This window comes from Dendrobates tinctorius, unplaced genomic scaffold (assembly GCF_039654945.1).
Source record: "Dendrobates tinctorius isolate UK_male_01 unplaced genomic scaffold, ASM3965494v1 ptg000548l, whole genome shotgun sequence".
Lineage (NCBI taxonomy): Eukaryota > Metazoa > Chordata > Amphibia > Anura > Dendrobatidae > Dendrobates > Dendrobates tinctorius.
The window spans coordinates 921547-943215 of NW_027362206.1; the positions used below are offsets into that span (position 1 = coordinate 921547).

Sequence of the window (21669 nt, forward strand, 5' to 3'; positions counted from 1 at the left end):
CTCAGTAGAAGGTGGTCTTACCCATTTATTCCACAGTCGTCTATCCACACGTATAGCCAATGACATGGCAGCCTCCAAGAAATCTGGGGTTTCATACACTGTCAAAGCATCTTTCAACCTTTCTGTAAGGCCTTGACAAAATTGGCTTCTAAGAGCTGGGTCATTCCATTTGGTATCAGTTGCGCACCTGCAGAATTCAGAGTCTCCAATGAACAATTACCTTGCTGAAGGCGACACAGCCTGGTGTTGTGAGCTCATTTTCGGGTTTGCCTCTGGCTTCTGGTGATTGGCTGAATCCAGGCTGTTATGTATGAGTCACCGAGGAGGAAAAAAAAAAAAGCAAGCTAAGCCCAGAAAACCGGAGAGGTTGGAAACTAGCGGATTGCAGACCCCTGATCATATCCACAACAACTAGCAATAGCTGTGGAGCGTGTCTACGGTGGTCCTAGACGCCTCGTCACGGCCGGAGAACTAAATAAGCCTAAAGAAAGGGAAAATCTAAAATGCCCCAGCGCAGACCCCAAAGCAATAGACAGCCCCCAACATGTATTGTCGGTGAAACAAGATGAAAACACAGACAAAGGTAGAAAGATAGGCTGAGAAAACGATGGGGCCCTCACTAACTTGAAAGGAAAGCTGCTGTCTGCAATCACACAAAAAACCCTGCCAAAAAGAATGTCCTCCACGTCTGATAGAAAAAGGCCCTGAAGTCGCTAGACTTCAAATCACTATATCAGCACTCAGGTATATTCTGAAGACAGAGCAAAAGAGATCAACTGATCAGAGACAAAATGGGGATTCAGCCCAGTCCCAGACAGGGCTGGCTGAACACAAAAACTAAGTAAACCAGACAAAAAATCATATGAACAATAGCAGAGAAAACTTAGCTTTAGGAAGGCAGGAACCAAACTGGAAACCAGGATCCACAGTAAGGAAAAATCACCAGCAAGAAACTAGGGAGTCGGCTGCCTTAAATCCAATCAGAAACCCCTGATGTCCAATTGCAGTCCTCTTCCTCAGGTGGTCGGTCTCTGCCATTTAGATCAGCTTCATTACCTCCCTTCACCAACAGAGGGAGTCCAGATAGAGAACTCACTACTCCTCTGTCAGCACAGCCAGCTCCATAACCCTCACCAGAAGCCAGAGGCAAACCCGAAAATGAGCTCACAACAGTTTGCAGACCGGTCACTATTCTGGTCGTTCTTTTCTGAACTTGCTCCAGTAAATTTTCGCCAAATTTCCATTTTTTCACAAATAAACACAAGTTATATGAAACACTAACATGAAGTACAATATGTCACGAGAAAACAATGTCAGAATCACCGGGATCCATGGAAGTTCCAGAGTTATTACCTCATAGGGACAGTGGTCAGAATTGTAAAAATTGTCCCGGTCATTTACGTGCAAACCACCACCAGGGGTAAAGGGGTTAATATGATAACCAAGGTGGTAGTGTGGAGAGCGAGGCAACGGCATTAATGTGATGACCGAGGATGTGGAGCACGAGCTCATGTTCAATTTGATGTGGAGTCTAAAGGATCGGCGGTAATATGGCTCCTGAGGTAAAGGTAGTGGTGGAAGCGTGGAGCAAGAGGAGGCGGCATCACTTGTCATCAAGCCACTGTCCTGTACGAGCAGCTGTGTGACAGTCGCCGACCTCTCTGCCAGCTACAGACTGGATTCCTGTGACTCAAAGAATAGGAGGCAGCGGAGATCAGAAAAGGTCACATACTGCCATGTGGAGACGGGCGACGCCGAGACCGACACGTCTGACACGCCGCAGAGGTAGGACCAGAACCAGATGTAAGAGCCGAAACCGGGAGCTTCTAAATGACCGGGCATTGTCCCCTGTGTGTATATGGAGAGAGGGGCCGACAAGACCCCAGAGCACCAGAGCCCGCAGTGAGAATGTACAATACACACGTCTCTACTCACCTGGACGAACCCGGAGCTCCTCCACCACAACGTCCGAGTACAGATCCCGGTGTCCCTCTACATAATCCCACTCCTCCATGGAGAAATAGAGAGCGACGTCCTGACACCGGAGAGGAACCTGACAACCAACGAGAGAGACATCACCCAGAATCCTCCAGTGTACACTGTATAATCTCCCAGCAGTCTCCTCTCATCCCCCAGAATCCTCCAGTGTATACTGTATAATCTCCCAGCAGTCTCCTCTCATCACCCAGAATCCCCCAGTGTACACTGTATAATCTCCCAGCAGTCTCCTCTCATCACCCAGAATCCTCCAGTGTATACTGTATAATCTCCCAGCAGTCTCCTCTCATTACCCAGAATCCTCCAGTGTATACTGTATAATCTCCCAGCAGTCTCCTCTCATCACCCAGAATCCTCCAGTGTATACTGTATAATCTCCCAGCAGTCTCCTCTCATCACCCAGAATCCTCCAGTGTGTACTGTATAATCTCCCAGCAGTCTCCGCTCATCACCCAGAATCCTCCAGTGTATACTGAATAATCTCCCAGCAGTCTCCTCTCATCACCCAGAATCCTCCAGTGTATACTGTATAATCTCCCAGCAGTATCCTTTCCTCATCACCCAGAATCCTCCAGTGTACACTGTATAATCTCCCAGCAGTATCCTTTCCTCATCACCCAGAATCCTCCAGTGTATACTGTATAATCTCCCAGCAGTATCCTTTCCTCATCACCCAGAATCCTCCAGTGTATACTGTATAATCTCCCAGCAGTATCCTTTCCTCATCACCCAGAATCCTCCAGTGTATACTGTATAATCTCCCAGCAGTATCCTTTCCTCATCACCCAGAATCCTCCAGTGTATACTGTATAATCTCCCAGCAGTATCCTTTCCTCATCACCCAGAATCCTCCAGTGTATACTGTATAATCTCCCAGCAGTCTCCTCTCATCACCCAGAATCCTCCAGTGTACACTGTATAATCTCCCAGCAGTCTCCTCTCATCACCCAGAATCCCCCAGTGTATACTGTATAATCTCCCAGCAGTCTCCTCTCATCACCCAGAATCCTCCAGTGTACACTGTATAATCTCCCAGCAGTCACCTCTCCGGTCAGCAGCTCAGTGATCTTGGTGGTGAGTTGTAGGATCTTCTCCTCAGGGGATGGAGAGTGCGGGGGAGGGATTGCGGTGGGTCTCCGTCGTCCAGGCTCGTGGTGGTAGATGATGGGAGTCTCACGGTCGTCGGACAGTTTCCTCACTATGGTGTAATCCTGTGAGGACAGACAGTGGGAGAGAGAAGCCGCCATCAGTATTTTATCGCTGATTCTTTATTTTACTGCAGAAATCAATTTCTCGTTTTAGCAAACTCCATAATGTAAATGATATGCTAATGAGATGCAGGTGCAGTGGACGGGTTCCGCCCTGACAGCTGTCTGGCTCCTCCCATATTCTGCGGCCTTCCTCCAGGTCTTGTCAATGACAGACATGATGCCGGCAGCAGGTGGGAGACGGCAGAGCGGCAGCCCGACCCCGACACGTGTCATCTCCACAAGAAAGGGGAGGATTTCCTCAGCATCATGGCGCGTTCACATTGATGCCATTAGTTGTGGGTGTAGAGTCCTGATGGCAGGTTCTCTCTGAGATAATAATTGGATTATTCGGATGTGATAAGTCCACCAGCAGCACATGGGATTGTCCACTCTCCAATTCATGGGGCTGTCCTGAAAAGGCGGATCCACCAAGCTGCAGATCACAGATCACTCGTACCCAGCAGGCAGGAGGACACGTGGGGCAGTAAGGACCCAGACAGCAGGCAAAGACGACAGGATGCTCGAGAATCGGAGAACGGGTGGCCAAGAAAACATGATGGACACCAGACATAAAGAAAGTAACGCAGCCGTCATGGTGGCTGTACGAAAATCACATTATCAGGAGGTCTAATCCTACCTCCACATGGTAACACAAAGCCCTTTACAGAGACACAAAACACCGATGTATGGGGAATAATGGCCGTGGGGGTTATTTAGAACTGAAATAACCATACATTACAATAATCAATACACCAATAAATGACTCCTAAATACTAAAATCCACCCAGAAAATACTGGACGAAATCTCCCAGAAGGACATGGGCTTAAAAAGCCGTGCCCCCCAAAACCGCACAGCCATTTCTCAGTTATGGACTGATAATCTAAATAAAAAATGTCCAAGTCAGTATGTAAGAGATGAAGAAGATCATTCCTGTAACTCCAGGAGTGAAACCTTCCAAATCTGTATGTCTAAAAGAAAAACAGCTAACAAAAGCATAAACCTCTCCATTCCTCTATGAATCCTCCTACGGATCGTATCCATAAAGATGCATCGCAATCTAGAAACCATCTCTGAAAAAGCCACCACAAGTAGAGTTTCTTTCCATTTTTAATAAAGATAGATCTTTTTTCAGTAATGACAGTAGATCCAATGTACTGTTTTTGACAAGATCGCTGCCGCCTAAGTGACCTATGATTAATTCAGGGGTAGGCCACCGTAACACCCGCGTTCGCTTCCATTTCTTTTCCCGGACACTGGGCCACCAAACCCCAACGGAGGAAGCCCTTAAAGAAAGGTTTCTGTGTAAGACCTCAGGCTTGTTCTCCTCTCAGCCCAGTACATAAATGAGTGTCCAAAACTCCACACTATCAGAGGACCTGAAAAATGAATTCAAATAGTTATAAGTTCTGGACGAATGTTGCATGTACATCTCCTAGACTCCCATCTACCAACGTTCAGGATTCTATCATCCTCTAGACCACAAGCCAGACGTCTCCTATCCTGAAAGCAGGTGATGAAATCTTTTCCCAGTTTGGCCAACCATTTTTTCAAAAAGATTTTTTTTAAGATCGTGGCCAGCTCCTTATTAGAACAAGTAACATGTGAGCCTTGACACCACATTGAACCATCTTCTTACATTGGCTACTGGGCAGGTCGTGGCGTCAGATATGGAACTCAATCTTAGGGCTCATATCCATTCGCGATTAAAAAAACGGTCCGTTTTCTGGATGGAAAAAAACAGACCGATTCTATGTGATTGTCATGCGAGTGTCATGCGATTTCAGTGTGATTTTTCCGTATGACATCCGTATGCAATGTGATTTTTTTTTTCTCCATAAATGTGTTTATTAAACTTTTCAAAATAAAGTACAACAATCCAGAAAGATGATATACATATGAATACATCAGAATATACAGACAGGTAAGATACAACATTGTGAGGGACAAAACAAGCTTGTAATCCTAGACATCTCAAATCAGACACGTCATGTCCATTCACATTTTAGTAACCTTTGGACTAATCATTCTGAGATTGTGTAGGAAAAAGGCAGATATAGAGAAATAAAGTCAAGAAGAGGGAAAGAGAGAAAGTGGGTAAGAAATGGGGGAAGGGGAGGGGAAGCTGAACCAACCTCGGTCACAGCTACCCTACGAAAACTATGGAAACTCAGTTAACCAGCCCGGAAACTCCGAACTCTCCTTGAATGTCTCCCAGAGGAACCACATTTGTCCCTGCTCGGTCACAGATTCATCATCTTGAGCCATCAGCGACTCCATTCGGTTCACTCTATCCATCTCGGACACCCACTCCACCGCAGACGGAACCCCTGTCGCTCTCCAGTACCGGGAAATAATTGTTCTGGCCTCTATTAAGCAGAACCTCATAATTCCTTTCTTTATGGTTGTTATAGACCCAGGAATCAATGAAAGGAGAGCTATTTCAGGGGATGGCTCACAGCGAACGCCCGTCATCAAGTGAAAGGCTCCAAAAATAGCTTCCCAAAATGGACGTAGAAGACTGCAAGACGACCATACATGAAGCATAGACCCCCTCCTCATTGTCACATCTCCAGCATAAGTTTGAAATTGCAGGTTTTATTTTATGGAGGAGCACAAGACACCTATACCAACGTGTTAATATTTTATAATTTTTCTCTTGTGATCTGCAAGATATAGAGGTCTTGTGGGTAAGGGTAAAGATCGTCAGATGGTCTGCCTCAGAGAGGGTGATCCGCAGATCTCTCTCCCAAGCTGTAATAAAGCTGGGGGTGTCAATAGATAACGTTTCCAGGATCAAACTGTAAAGCAAGGAGACTGTGTGGGTAGGACCCTCCGCGGCCAGCATCAAGGACTCAAATCGGGTCGATGTGTTGAAGGAAATACCCGAAAGGAAGTCCTTCAACTGAGCGAATTCAAGCCAAGATAGCGATTTGCTATGGCAGGTGTCTCGCAACCCCCCCACAGTGGAAAGCCCAGAGAGTCTGTCCGCCACCTGGTATGCAATGTGATTTTAACATGAGGTTTTACATACAGCAGCTCTCTCCATGTAAAAACTCATGTTAAAATCGCATTGTAAAAATCAAATTGTACACATCAGTTTAAAACAAAAGAATCTTCAAAACACACACACATATATATATATATATATATATATATATATATATAGTGATAAAACACTCCGGGATCGCCTTTGCTGGGGTCAAAGGTCACGTGCGTTCAGCATGAAACTCAGGCGCAGAGCTGGGATTCGGGTGTAACTGACACTGGGTCAGGTTTATTAATGGTGAAAGCAATGCATAAAGAAAAAAAACATAAAACAAATCCTTGCCTGTCCGGCACTAACTAAACAAGGTACAACCTAACCACCAACTGGCGGGCTTCTCCCATCCAGCCAAACCACAGTTGCAGTGGGCACTGCTCTCACTCACGTGTGTCTCTCACACAGACAGGCTCTCTGTGTTCCCAGGCTGAGACACTCACACAACCACCTGGCATCCTTTTATATCCACCTCCCATTATTCATTAGTCACCAGGTGAGATACGGACCAGACTAGGCCACATAGGAAAGGAATCTGGGCGAGATATACCTGCCCTCATCCACTATTCCCACATGATTCTCACATATCCCCCCCTTCTGCTCAGACCACTCCGGTCGAGCAATGACACCCGCCAAACAGTGCACTCGGGACAGGGCATCTGCATTCCCCATCTGTACCCCTGGGCGGTGCTCCACCGTAAAAAAGTGTAGGCCTGCAGGGCAAGGAACCACCGGGTCACCCGGCTATTCCGTTCCTTGTTCAAGTGCATCCACTTGAGAGGGGCATGGTCAGTGATCAGCCTGAACTTTCGGCCCACCAGGTAATATTTGAGGGCCTCTAGAGCCCACTTAATGGCGAGGCACTCTTTTTCTACGACTGCATACCTTTGCTCGTGTTTATTCAGCTTCCTGCTGAGATAGAGGACTGGGTGTTCCACACCGTCCCTCACTTGTGAGAGTACGGCCCCGATACCGGTATCAGAGGCATCCGTTTGTACCACAAACTCGCTGCGGAAGTCCGGAGTCACCAGTACGGGCTGAGAGCAAAGTGCCCGTTTTAGGCTATGGAAGGCTTCTTCAGCCGCTAAACTCCATTTAATCATGACGGAGTCTTTCCCTTTTGTAAGATCCGTCAGGGGGGTAGCGATGGCTGCAAAATTGGGTATGAACCGGCGATAATAGCCGGCGATCCCCAGGAAGGCTTGCACCTGCTTCTTGTTGACAGGTTGCGGCCAGTCCTGAACCGCCTGAATCTTATCGAGCTGGGGTTTAGCAATACCCCTCCCAATTACATACCCCAAATACCGGGCTTCTTCTAGCCCGATGTGACATTTCTTGGGGTTCGCGGTTAGACCTGCCTCCCACAGGTTGTCAATCACAGCTTGTACTTTCTGGAGATGAGTCTCCCAGTCCAAGCTGTAAATGACAATGTCATCCAAATAGGCCAAAGCATACTGCCTATGTGGCCTCAGGACTCGATCCATCAGTCTCTGGAAGGTCGTCGGTGCCCCGTGCAGTCCAAACGGCATATACACATACTGAAATAAACCTTCCGGCGTAGCAAATGCCGTCTTTTCTCTGGCAGCCTCCGCCAGAGGGATCTGCCAATACCCCTTTGTTAGGTCTAGGGTCGTAATATACCGGGCTTTTCCTAACCGATCTATTAACTCGTCGACCCGGGGCATAGGGTAGGCATCAAATTTTGAGACCGCATTCAGTTTCCTGAAGTCATTGCAGAACCGGATGGTGCCGTCCGGTTTAGGAATTAGCACAATCGGGCTGGACCAAGCACTGTGCGACTCCTCAATGACTCCTAACTCTAACATTGCCTTCACTTCTCGGGAAACGGCTTCACGGCGCACTTCGGTAGGGTTTTACATGAACTGTGACACCAGGTTCCATTACGATGTCATGTTTCATTAGCGTAGTCTGCCCGGGTTTTCTGAGAAAAACTTTTTGTTGTGAAGTAGAAACTGCCTGACCTCAGTCTTTTGCCGCTCCGAGAGAGTCTCTGCAACCCGTACCTCCGGTACGGTATGCGAGCAGATGGGACGGGCCAGCTCCGCTGACAAGGCAGACCGATCTTTCCAGGGTTTTATCAGATTTACATGATAAATCTGTTCAGGTTTACGTTTACCTCCCTGGTATACTTTGTAGTTTACTTCACCAACTCTTTCATTGATCTCAAAGGGGCCCTGCCACTTTGCCAGGAACTTACTGTCCACCACCGTGGGGACCAGGATCAACACCCTATCTCCGGGTGCAAACGTACGGATCTTGGCGCCCCTATCATAGATTCTTTTTTGGGCTCCTTGAGCCTGCATCATGTGTTCTTTGACGATAGGCATAACAGCCGCAATACGGTCCTGCATTTGTGTGACGTGATCTATCACCGTTTTAAACGGAGTGACCTGACCCTCCCAGGTTTCTTTTGCGACGTCTAACAGTCCGCGAGGACGTCGGGCGTACAATAACTCGAAAGGCGAGAATCCCGTGGAAGACTGGGGTACTTCCCTGATGGCAAAAAGCAAATACGGAAGTAAATAGTCCCAGTTCTTCCCATCCTTGTCTATCACCTTTCTCAGCATCTGCTTCAGAGTTTTATTGAACCGTTCGACCAACCCGTCTGTTTGAGGGTGATACACGGTTCGATTTGTAACAACCGGCAGAGCTCCTTCATTACCCTGGACATAAAGGGGGTCCCCTGGTCGGTGAGTATCTGTTTTGGTATACCGACCCGACTAAACACATGCACCAGTTCCTTGGAAATCGTCTTGGTGTCCATGTTACGCAAAGGGATGGCCTCCGGGTAACGAGTGGCATAATCCAAGATGACCAGGATATGTTGGTGTCCACGTGCAGACCGTGGAAGGGGCCCAACTAAATCCATCCCAATCCTCTCAAACGGGACTTCAATAATAGGTAGGGGTACCAAAGGGCTACAGAACCGGGGCATAGGCGAAGAGGCTTGGCAGTCAGGACAAGACTCACAATATACACGAATATCGTGATGCATGCCTGGCCAAACAAAACAGTGTAATATCCTTTCGGTGGTTTTCTGGACTCCCAGGTGACTTCCCATCATATGTCCGTGGGCCAGGTCCAGCACCTGCCGCCGATAGGGTTTTGGCACGACTAATAGTTGCACCGTGTCTTCCCCCTTTTTCTCTATCTGATAGAGTAAATCATTCTCCAGAACCATGTAAGGATATGCCAACCTAGAGCCAGGTTCTACGGGTACCCCATTTATCACTTTTACATTTGTCCTAGCCTGAGAAAGGGTAGGATCCTTTATTTGCTCGTTTTGGAAGTCATCTTTCTGAACTTCTAAATCCGGCAAACGGGGAGGTGGACGGCTGTCGGCCTCCTCCGTATCACCCGCCATGACTGAAAACGGGAACTGCAGGTCATTTCCAGCAGACTCTTCCCCCGAGTCTTCCGGGGAGACCTCTTCCAGGGGTTCGGGACCCACACGCGCCCTGGGAGAAGAATCATGTACACTATTACCCTGGAGTATCAACTGATTCTCCCACAATTGCCAGAAGTGGGGAAAATCCCGGCCCAGGATAACATCATGCAATAACGCCGGGACGAGTCCCACTTTATGTTGCACAGACCCATAGGAAGTAGTAATGCATATGACCGTGGTGAGGTACGAACAGGTGTCTCCATGCACACACGTTACAGAAAATTTGTCTGATGGTCCAGTCGGGGCTGACACCAGACTGGCCTTCACCAGAGTCACCACACTTCCCGAGTCTAACAATGCCACCACATTTTTTCCATCAATAGTTAAATCACACAAGTGTTTTTCCACATCCTTTTGACCAGCATTCACACTCACTACCCATGCAACCATAGACATGCGGTTTTTAGAGTCTGTGACGTCGCACTGCATGGGTTCAGTAGTGAGCGGACAGTTCGCAACAATGTGTCCCATCTCTTGGCAGCGGAAACACCTAACGGGCCCCTTGCTTAGACCATATTTTGTTACTCTCGGCCTCGCATTGCGGGCAGTCCCGGTTTCCTCCCCCACTGTCTTAAGGATTTTTCCTTCTCCCCTACTCCCTGGAACAGTCTTACCGGTTTCACGTGGAGATGATGAAAAACGAGGAGGGGTAGCGTCGTCTAGGAGTCCTTCCGCCACGGAGTAACGTTCACCAGATCCACCAGTTGATCTGCCGTCGTAGGATTTCCATGGCTTAACCACTTCCTCAGGGCTGGCGGTAGAGCTCTCAGGTACTTGTCCATGACGACTCTCTGGATTATCTCTGGCGCTGTCAGCACCTCGGGTTGTAGCCACTTCTTCGTCACGTGGATCAGGTCGAACATCTGTGACTGCGGTGGTTTATCCGGCTGATAAGTCCATTGACGCACTCTCTGTGCACGGACAGCGGTCGTCACTCCCAGCCGGGCAAAGATCTCGGCTTTCAGTTTGTCAAAGTCCTGCGCAGCTTCAGGCTCTAAGTCATAATAAGCCTTTTGGGCCTCACCGGAAAGAAAAGGGGCACTCAGGCCGGCCCATCGTGCCTTCGGCCATTTTTCTCGCAATGCCGTCCGTTCAAACGTGGTCAGGTATGCCTCGACGTCATCTTCGGTCGTCATCTTCTGCCAGTATCGACTCACGTGAATCACTCTCGACTCTGCTTCTAGGTTAACCTCAGGTAAGCTTGACAGGCGCTGCGCCACCTGCTGGAGAAGCAAATGATCGGTAGCTGTCATGTCCACCAACTCCTTCAGCTGGGCCATCATCACCCGATTAGCTTCTTGCTGGACGGCGGTGGACTGTACCAGCGCTTTCATCACGTCCTCCATGCTCATGCTTCCAACGTGATGCCCGCGTTCTCCACCACAATGTGATAAAACACTCCGGGATCGCCTTTGCTGGGGTCAAAGGTCACGTGCGTTCAGCGTGAAATTCAGGCACAGAGCTGGGATTCGGGTATAACTGACACTGGGTCAGGTTTATTAACGGTGAAAGCAATGCATAAAGAAATAAAACATTAAACAAATCCTTGCCTGTCCGGCACTAACTAAACAAGGTACAACCTAACTACCAACTGGCGGGCTTCTCCCGTCCAGCCAAACCACAGTTGCAGTGGGCACTGCTTTCACTCACGTGTGTCTCTCACACAGACAGGCTCTCTGTGTTCCCAGGCTGAGACACTCACACACCCACCTGGCATCCTTTTATATCCACCTCCCATTATTCATTAGTAACCAGGTGCGATACTGACCAGACTAGGCCACATAGGAAAGGCATCTGGGCGAGATATACCTGCCCTCATCCACTATTCCCACATGATTCTCACAGTAAGGAACTTATATCTGGAGAGGGAGGAGGGATTCCGAGAATGACTGTAGGTCAAGGTGGTTAAGATTTCTGCGAGGGTGTGAAAGTTTGTGGGGTGGGGATTGTAGACATGGAGTGGAGAGGGAAGAGAATGTCAGAAGGTTGTGGTCAGAGAGAGGAAGAGGTGAGTAAAGCGGGTTTTACACTAAGCGATATCGCTAGCAAAATCGCTAAAACGTCACTGGTTTTGTGACGTTATAGCGATATTGCTAGCGATATCGCTATGTGTGATACTTACCAGCGACCGGCTCCCCCGCTGTCCATCGCTGATCGCGCGAGAATGTCCGGCTCCATTTCTCGTCGGGCGCTTCCTGCTGAGACGTCCAGCGACGCGTGGAGGCGGGCGGGAGGACGCAGGATCGCTGTGTGTGAATGGTAAGTATCGTGCGCTGCGTCGCTGTGAGATCTTTCAGTATGAAAGCTCACTAGCGATCATTTAGCGATGCACCAGCGATCCTGACCGGGTCGGATCGCTGGTGAATCGCTAAATGTAAAAGGGCCTTTAGAGAGGTTAGATAGGGAGCAGAGGCGGGTGAAGATGAGGTCCAGTGTGTGGCCATCTTTGTGATGCAGATAGTGATAATATAGAGATTACCTCTCCACTCAGCAGATAGAGACAATATAGAGTTTACCTCTCCACTCAGCAGATAATGATAATATAGAAGAGTTTACCTCTCCACTCAGCAGATAGTGATAATATAGAGGAGTTTACCTCTCCACTCAGCAGATAATGATAGTATAGAGGAGTTTACCTGTCCACTCAGCAGATAATGATAGTATAGAAGAGTTTACCTCTCCACTCAGCAGATAATGATAATATAGAAGAGTTTACCTCTCCACTCAGCAGATAGTGATAATATAGAGGAGTTTACCTCTCCACTCAGCAGATAGTGATAATATAGAGGAGTTTACCTCTCCACTCAGCAGATAGTGATAATATAGAGGAGTTTACCTCTCCACTCAGCAGATAATGATAATATAGAGATTACCTCTCCACTCAGCAGAAAGAGACAATATAGAGTTTACCTCTCCACTCAGCAGATAATGATAGTGTAGAGGAGTTTACCTGTCCACTCAGCAGATAATGATAGTATAGAAGAGTTTACCTCACCACTCAGCAGATAATGATAATATAGAGGAGTTTACCTCTCCACTCAGCAGATAATGATAGTATAGAGGAGTTTACCTGTCCACTCAGCAGATAATGATAGTATAGAAGAGTTTACCTCTCCACTCAGCAGATAATGATAATATAGAGGAGTTTACCTCTCCACTCAGCAGATAATGATAGTATAGAGGAGTTTACCTCTCCACTCAGCAGATAATGATAGTATAGAAGAGTTTACCTCACCACTCAGCAGATAGTGATAATATAGAGGAGTTTACCTCTCCGCTCAGCAGATAATGATAATATAGAAGAGTTTACCTCTCCGCTCAGCAGATAATGATAATATAGAGGAGATTACCTCTCCACTCAGCAGATAGTGATAATATAGAGGAGTTTACCTCTCCACTCAGCAGATAATGATAATATAGAGGAGTTTACCTCTCCACTCAGCAGATAATAATAATATAGAGGAGTTTACCTCTCCACTCAGCAGATAATGATAATATAGAGGAGTTTACCTCTCCACTCAGCAGATAATGATAATATAGAAGAGTTTACCTCTCCACTCAGCAGATAATGATAATATAGAGGAGTTTACCTCTCCACTCAGCAGATAATGATAATATAGAGGAGTTTACCTCTCCGCTCAGCAGATAGTGATAATATAGAGGAGTTTACCTCTCCACTCAGCAGATAGTGATAATATAGAAGAGTTTACCTCTCCGCTCAGCAGATAATGATAATATAGAGGAGTTTACCTCTCCGCTCAGCAGATAATGATAATATAGAGGAGTTTACCTCTCCGCTCAGCAGATAATGATAATATAGAAGAGTTTACCTCTCCGCTCAGCAGATAGTGATAATATAGAGGAGTTTACCTCTCCACTCAGCAGATAATGATAATATAGAAGAGTTTACCTCTCCACTCAGCAGATAATGATAATATAGAGGAGTTTACCTCTCCACTCAGCAGATAATGATAATATAGAGGAGTTTACCTCTCCACTCAGCAGATAATGATAATATAGAGGAGTTTACCTCTCCGCTCAGCAGATAGTGATAATATAGAGGAGTTTACCTCTCCGCTCAGCAGATAATGATAATATAGAAGAGTTTACCTCTCCACTCAGCAGATAATGATAATATAGAGGAGTTTACCTCTCCACTCAGCAGATAATGATAATATAGAGGAGTTTACCTCTCCGCTCAGCAGATAGTGATAATATAGAGGAGTTTACCTCTCCGCTCAGCAGATAATGATAATATAGAAGAGTTTACCTCTCCACTCAGCAGATAATGATAATATAGAGGAGATTACCTCTCCACTCAGCAGATAATGATAATATAGAGGAGTTTACCTCTCCACTCAGCAGATAATGATAATATAGAGGAGTTTACCTCTCCACTCAGCAGATAATGATAATATAAAGGAGTTTACCTCTCCGCTCAGCAGATAGTGATAATATAGAGGAGTTTACCTCTCCACTCAGCAGATAGTGATAATATAGAGGAGTTTACCTCTCCACTCAGCAGATAATGATAATATAGAGGAGTTTACCTCTCCACTCAGCAGATAGTGATAATATAGAAGAGTTTACCTCTCCACTCAGCAGATAGTGATAATATAGAGGAGTTTACCTCTCCACTCAGCAGATAGTGATAATATAGAAGAGTTTACCTCTCCACTCAGCAGATAGTGATAATATAGAGGAGATTACCTCTCCGCTCAGCAGATAGTGATAATATAGAGGAGATTACCTCTCCACTCAGCAGATAGTGATAATATAGAGGAGTTTACCTCTCCGCTCAGCAGATAATGATAATATAGAGGAGTTTACCTCTCCACTCAGCAGATAGTGATAATATAGAGGAGTTTACCTCTCCACTCAGCAGATAATGATAATATAGAGGAGTTTACCTCTCCACTCAGCAGATAGTGATAATATAGAGGAGTTTACCTCTCCACTCAGCAGATAATGATAATATAGAGGAGTTTACCTCTCCGCTCAGCAGATAGTGATAATATAGAGGAGTTTACCTCTCCGCTCAGCAGATAGTGATAATATAGAGGAGATTACCTCTCCACTCAGCAGATAATGATAATATAGAGGAGTTTACCTCTCCGCTCAGCAGATAGTGATAATATAGAGGAGTTTACCTCTCCGCTCAGCAGATAGTGATAACATAGAGGAGTTTACCTCTCCGCTCAGCAGATAGTGATAATATAGAGGAGATTACCTCTCCGCTCAGCAGATAGTGATAATATAGAGGAGTTTACCTCTCCGCTCAGCAGATAGTGATAATATAGAGGAGTTTACCTCTCCACTCAGCAGATAGTGATAATATAGAGGAGATTACCTCTCCACTCAGCAGATAATGATAATATAGAGGAGTTTACCTCTCCGCTCAGCAGATAGTGATAATATAGAGGAGTTTACCTCTCCGCTCAGCAGATAGTGATAACATAGAGGAGTTTACCTCTCCGCTCAGCAGATAGTGATAATATAGAGGAGATTACCTCTCCACTCAGCAGATAGTGATAATATAGAGGAGTTTACCTCTCCGCTCAGCAGATAGTGATAATATAGAGGAGTTTACCTCTCCACTCAGCAGATAATGATAATATAGAAGAGTTTACCTCTCCACTCAGCAGATAGTGATAATATAGAGGAGTTTACCTCTCCGCTCAGCAGATAGTGATAATATAGAGGAGTTTACCTCTCCACTCAGCAGATAGTGATAATATAGAGGAGTTTACCTCTCCACTCAGCAGATAATAGAAATATAGAAGAGTTTACCTCTCCACTCAGCAGATAGTGATAATATAGAGGAGTTTACCTCACCACTCAGCAGATAATGATAATATAGAGGAGTTTACCTCTCCACTCAGCAGATAATAGAAATATAGAAGAGTTTACCTCACCACTCAGCAGATAATGATAATATAGAGGAGTTTACCTCTCCACTCAGCAGATAATAGAAATATAGAAGAGTTTACCTCTCCACTCAGCAGATAGTGATAATATAGAGGAGTTTACCTCTCCACTCAGCAGATAATGATAATATAGAGGAGTTTACCTCTCCACTCAGCAGATAATAGAAATATAGAAGAGTTTACCTCTCCGCTCAGCAGATAATAGAAATATAGAAGAGTTTACCTCTCCGCTCAGCAGATAGTGATAATATAGAGGAGTTTACCTCTCCGCTCAGCAGATAGTGATAATATAGAGGAGTTTACCTCTCCACTCAGCAGATAATAGAAATATAGAAGAGTTTACCTCTCCACTCAGCAGATAATGATAATATAGAAGAGTTTACCTCTCCACTCAGAAGATAGTGATAATATAGAGGAGTTTACCTCTCCACTCAGCAGATAGTGATAATATAGAGGAGTTTACCTCTCCACTCAGCAGGGAAATGATCTCCAAGGCGCAGGCGATGATTCTTCTGGTGATGTTACTTCTTCCTTTGTGCATTTTTGGTCTGTGATGCAGGTGCACAGTTTTGGATTAAAACATAAGAATACTGGTTGATGTTGAGTGATTTCTTCCCGCTGGTGCCAATCTTATAGAAGCTAAGTCTGCAGAAAATACAAGGGAAAAATCATCAGTGAGTCACAACTTACAAACCATTCTCTTCAAACTCTCAATTTATATCATTGCAATATATATCAACTCAAAACTGCAGCTCACTAAAATTATTCCTTGTCCTATAATGATGGGTTTGGGGAGAGTTAGAAGATGTGATGTGGCGCTGGCGTCACTTACTATTTCTATGTCCGCTGTGAGTGCAGCGCCGGTGAGGACAGTAGAAGAGTGCCGGCGCTGCTCTCACCTTTTCACAGTTCCACTTAGCGCCGTGGCGCCAGGCCGCATTCAGCAGGCGGCAATGCTTGAATGTGTAAATAACTGCAGAGCCGTCCTATGATGACATCCTGCTCCAAGAGGGGCGAGCGATGCTGCGTGAAGAGAGTACACCCCTACCGCTGTGACGCCTGCTCTGAAAATTGTCTCAAAGGAAGCGTAACAAGAAGTGAAGTAAAAATGAACACATTCTAGGGACAAAACGTTCCATACACTTTGTATATTATTTATTTAATTAGTAGAAATAAGTTACATTTTATGGTCTTCTAGTGAGGGTTTATTTGGGGATCTATCCAATTTGGAAAAATTCTATATATATCCCTCCAAAGACCATCATAGTTCCTCCATTATTTTTGTTATATTGAATGGATGTAGAATGATATATTAGCAATCGATATTTTGTTTTCCCCCCACATATGGGGTATCGGCTCAGGAAAAATTGCACAACTAAGTATATGGCCCAGCTTCTCCTGTTACTCTTGTGAAAATAAAAAAAATAAGTGTCTAAAGTAAAACATTTTGTGAAAGAAAAGTGAATGCTAATATTTTTTTCCACATTTCATTAATTCCTGTGAAGCACCTGAAGGGTTAATAAACTTCTTGAATGTGGTTTTGAGCACCTTGAGGGGTGCAGTTTTTACAATGGTGTCACTTTTGAGGATTTTCTATCATATAAATAGTGTCCCCTCCTCCTCCTCCTCCTCAGGGTCTGTCCTGTGGCAGTGTCCTCCTCCTCCTCCTCAGGGTCTGTCCTGTGGCAGAGTCCCCTCCCCCTCCGGGTCTGTTCTGTGGCAGTGTCCTCCTCCTCCTTCTCAGGGTCTGTCCTGTGGCAGACTCCCCTCCCCCTCCGGGTCTGTTCTGTGGCAGTGTCCTCCTCCTCCTCCTCAGGGTCTGTCCTGTGGCAGACTCCCCTCCCCCTCATCCTCAGATTCTGTCCTGTGGCAGTGTCCCCCTCCTCCTCATCAGGGTCTGTCCTGTGGAAGTCCCCTCCTCCTCAGTGTCTGTCCTGAGGCAGTGTCCCCTCCTCCTCCTCAGTGTCTGTCCTGAGGCAGTGTCCCCTCCTCCTCAGGTTCTGTCCTGAGGCAGTGTCCCCTCCTCCTCAGGGTCTGTCCTGTGGCAGTGTCCCCTCCTCCTCAGGGTCTGTCCTGTGGCAGTGTCCCCCCTCCTCCTCCTCAGGGTCTGTCCTGTGGCAGTGTCCCCTCCCCCTCATCCTCAGAGTACTGTTCTGTGGCATTGTCCCCCCCCCTCCTCCTCAGGGTCTGTCCTGTGGCAGTGTCCCCTCCTCCTCCTCCTCAAGGTCTGTCCTGTGGCAGTGTCCCCTCCCTCTCATCCTCAGAGTCTGTCATGTAGCAGTGTCCCCTCCCCCTCATTCTCAGGGTCTGTCCTTTGGCAGTGTCCCCTCGTCCTCCTCCTCAGGGTCTGTCCTGTGGCAGTGTCCCCTCCTCCTCAGGGTCTGTCCTGTGGCAGTGTTCCCTCCTCCTCAGGGTCTGACCTGTGGCAGTGTTCCCTCCTCCTCAGGGTCTGTCCTGTGGCAGTGTCCCCCTCCTCCTCATCAGGGTCTGTCCTGTGGCAGTGTCCCCTCCTCAGTGTCTGTCCTGAGGCAGTGTCCCCTCCTCCTCAGGTTCTGTCCTAAGGCAGTGTCCCCTCCTCCTCAGGGTCTGTCCTGTGGCAGTGTCCCCTCCTCCTCAGGGTCTGTCCTGTGGCAGTGTCCCCCCTCCTCCTCCTCAGGGTCTGTCCTGTGGCAGTGTCCCCTCCCCCTCATCCTCAGAGTCTGTTCTGTGGCATTGTCCCCCCCCTCCTCCTCAGGGTCTGTCCTGTGGCAGTGTCCCCTCCTCCTCCTCCTCAAGGTCTGTCCTGTGGCAGTGTCCCCTCCCTCTCATCCTCAGAGTCTGTCATGTAGCAGTGTCCCCTCCCCCTCATTCTCAGGGTCTGTCCTTTGGCAGTGTCCCCTCGTCCTCCTCCTCAGGGTCTGTCCTGTGGCAGTGTCCCCTCGTCCTCAGGGTTTGTCCTGTGGCAGTGTTCCCTCCTCCTCAGGGTCTGTCCTGTGGCAGTGTTCCCTCCTCCTCAGGGTCTGTCCTGTGGCAGTGTCCCCTCCCCCCTCATCCTCAGGGTCTGCCCTGTGGCAGTGTCCATTCCTCCTCAGGGTCTGTCCTGTGGCAGTGTCCCCTCCCCCTCCGGGTCTGTTGTTGTGAGCTCATTTTCGGGTTTGCCTCTGGCTTCTGGTGAGGGTTATGGAGCTGGCTGTGCTGACAGAGGAGAAGTGAGTTCTCTATCTGGACTCCCTCTGTTGGTGAAGGGAGGTAATGAAGCTGATCTAAATGGCAGAGACCGGCCACCTGAGGAAGAGGACTGCGATTGGACATCAAGAGTTTCTGACTGGATTTAAGGCAGCCGACTCCCTAGTTTCTTGCTGGTGATTTCTCCTGACTGTGGCTTCTGGTTTCCAGTTTGGTTCCTGCATTCCTAAAGCTAAGTTTTCTCTGCTATTGATCATATGAGTTTTTGTCTGGTTTACTTAGTTTTTGTGTTCAGCCAGCCCTGGCTGGGACTGGGCTGAATCCCCATTTTGTCTCTGATCAGTTGATCTCTTTTGCTCTGTCTTCATAATAGACTTGAGTGCTGATATAGTGATTTGAAGTCTAGCGACTTCAGGGCCTTTTTCTATCAGACGTGTTGGACATTTTTTTTGGCAGGGTTTTTTGCGTGATTGCAGACAGCAGCTTTTCTTTCCTGTCCTTTCTAGTTAGCGAGGGCCCCATCGTTTGCTCAGCCTATTATTTCTACCTGTGTCTGTGTTTTCATCTTGTTTCACCGACAATACATGTTGTACATGTTGGAGGCTGTCTATTGCTTTGGGGTCTGCTCTGGGGCAGTTTAGATTTTCCCTTTCTTTCTCTAGGCTTATTTAGTTCTCCGGCCGTGATGCGGCGTCTAGGACCACCGTAGGCACGCTCCACGGCTACTGCTAGTTGTTGTGGATAGGATCAGGGGTCTGCAATCAGCTAGTTACCAATCTCGCCGATTTTCTGGGCTTAGCTTGCTTTTTGTTTTTCCCTCCTCGGTGACTCATTCATAACAGAACCACCGGCCAGACCGCAGATTCTAGGGTACTCAAAAGCAGGGGAGCATTGTTAAAAAAAAAAAAAAAAAAAGTGTCAGAATTTTTTTTTTATATGTATATTTTCTCCTCTTTTTCTCTGGGGCCATAGGAGGATTTTTTTTCTCCTTGATGTTGATTAAGCAATTGTCTGATCGTGTGGAGCAGCTCGCTGCTGAAGTGCGGGGAATTTCCGCCTATCTCACTCATTCACATGCTGTTGAACCAAGGATCCCTGCTCCTGATGTGTTTTCTGGGGATCGGTCTAAATTTTTGAATTTTAAGAATAATTGTAAATTATTTCTTGCCTTGAAGCCTAACTCATCGGGGAGCTCTGTGCAGCAGGTTAAAATTGTCATCTCCTTGCTGCGCGGCGATCCCCAGGATTGGGCGCTTTCTTTGACACCTGAAGATACTGTTTTGACTAATGTGGATGCATTTTTTCAAGCCTTTGGGTTGTTGTATGATGAACCTAATGCTATTGATCAAGCTGAGAGAGCCCTATTGGCATTGAACCAGGGTCAGGATCCTGCAGAGTTATACTGTCAGAAATTCCGAAAGTGGGCGGTCCTTACTACATGGAATGATAGTGCATTGGCAGCTCTCTTTTGGAAGGGTTTGTCAGAGACCGTAAAAGATGTTATGGTGGGATTTCCTGTTCCCTCTGGTCTGAATGGCTCTATGTCATTAGCCATTCAAGTTGATCGGCGTTTACGTGAACGCAAGACTACACGGGAGGCGCTGCCACATTTTGAACAAATGTCTGAACCTATGCAATGTGATGGAGTTTTGTCTAGGGCGCAACGTCAGGAGTTTAGAAGGCGTAATAAGCTGTGTTTTTTCTGTGGAGCTACCTCTCATGTTATTTCTGTCTGCCCTAAACGACAGAAACGTTTTGCACACACATTTGCTGTGGGTGGTGTACAACCTAAGTTTCTTTTGGCAATTACTCTGATCTGCTCCTTATCCACATTTTCCGCGAAGGCTTTTGAGGATTCAGGAGCGGCCTTGAATCTAATGGACTTGGATTTTGCTAAACGTTGTGGTTTTCCTGACACCTCTGCGGACGCCTATTCCTTTGAGGGGTATGGATGCTACTCCTTTGGCGAAGAATAAACCTCAGTTTTGGACCCAGGTGATAATGCGGGTCGCCCCAGACCACCAAGAAAATTGCAGATTTTTGGTGTTGCATAATTTACATGATACCATTGTTCTGGGTTTTCCCTGGTTGCAAATCCATAATCCAGTTTTGGATTGGAAATCTGCGTCTGTGGTGAGTTGGGATTGTCGGTGTGCTTTTGGTGACACTCCTGTTTTCTCCACCTCTCCTCAGTTGCATGATGTTCCTGACTATTTGGCTGATTTTTATGATGTACTTAGTGAGAGCAAGTCTGTGTCTTTGCCTCCTCATAGGAGTTATGACTGTGCAATTGAGTTGAGACCTAGGTGTAAATTTCCCAATGGTCGACTTTTCAATTTAGCTGTACCTGAACACGAGGCTATGTGATCTTATATTAAGGAGTCATTGGAGAAGGGTCATATTAGACCATCCTCATCACCCTTAGGTGCTGGGGTTTTTTTTGTGGCCAAGAAGGATGGTTCATTAAGGCCTTGTATTGACTATCGTTCCATCAACAAAATTATGGTTAAATTTCAGTATCCGTTACTCCTGATTTCTGATTTATTCTCCAGAGATAAAGGTGCTTGCTGGTTTACTAAGCTTGACCTCAGGGGGGCGTATAATCTTATTCGCATCAAGCATGGGGATGAATGGAAGACGGCGTTTAATACTCCGGAGGGACATTTTGAGTACCTGGTGATGCCATTTGGGCTCACTAATGCCCCTTCTGTCTTCCAATCCTTCATGAATGATATTTTCCGGCACTTTGTGGATAAGTTTTTCATCATCTATCTGGATGATATTTTGATCTTTTCCAGGTATTGGGATTCTCATGTGGAACA

At 46.8% G+C, this 21669-nt stretch overlaps 1 pseudogene; it reads right to left on the reverse strand.

Moving 5' to 3' along the window:
• The window catches only part of LOC141078373 (uncharacterized), an 82866-nt pseudogene that overhangs the window by 47732 nt on the left and 13465 nt on the right, over positions 1-21669 (reverse strand).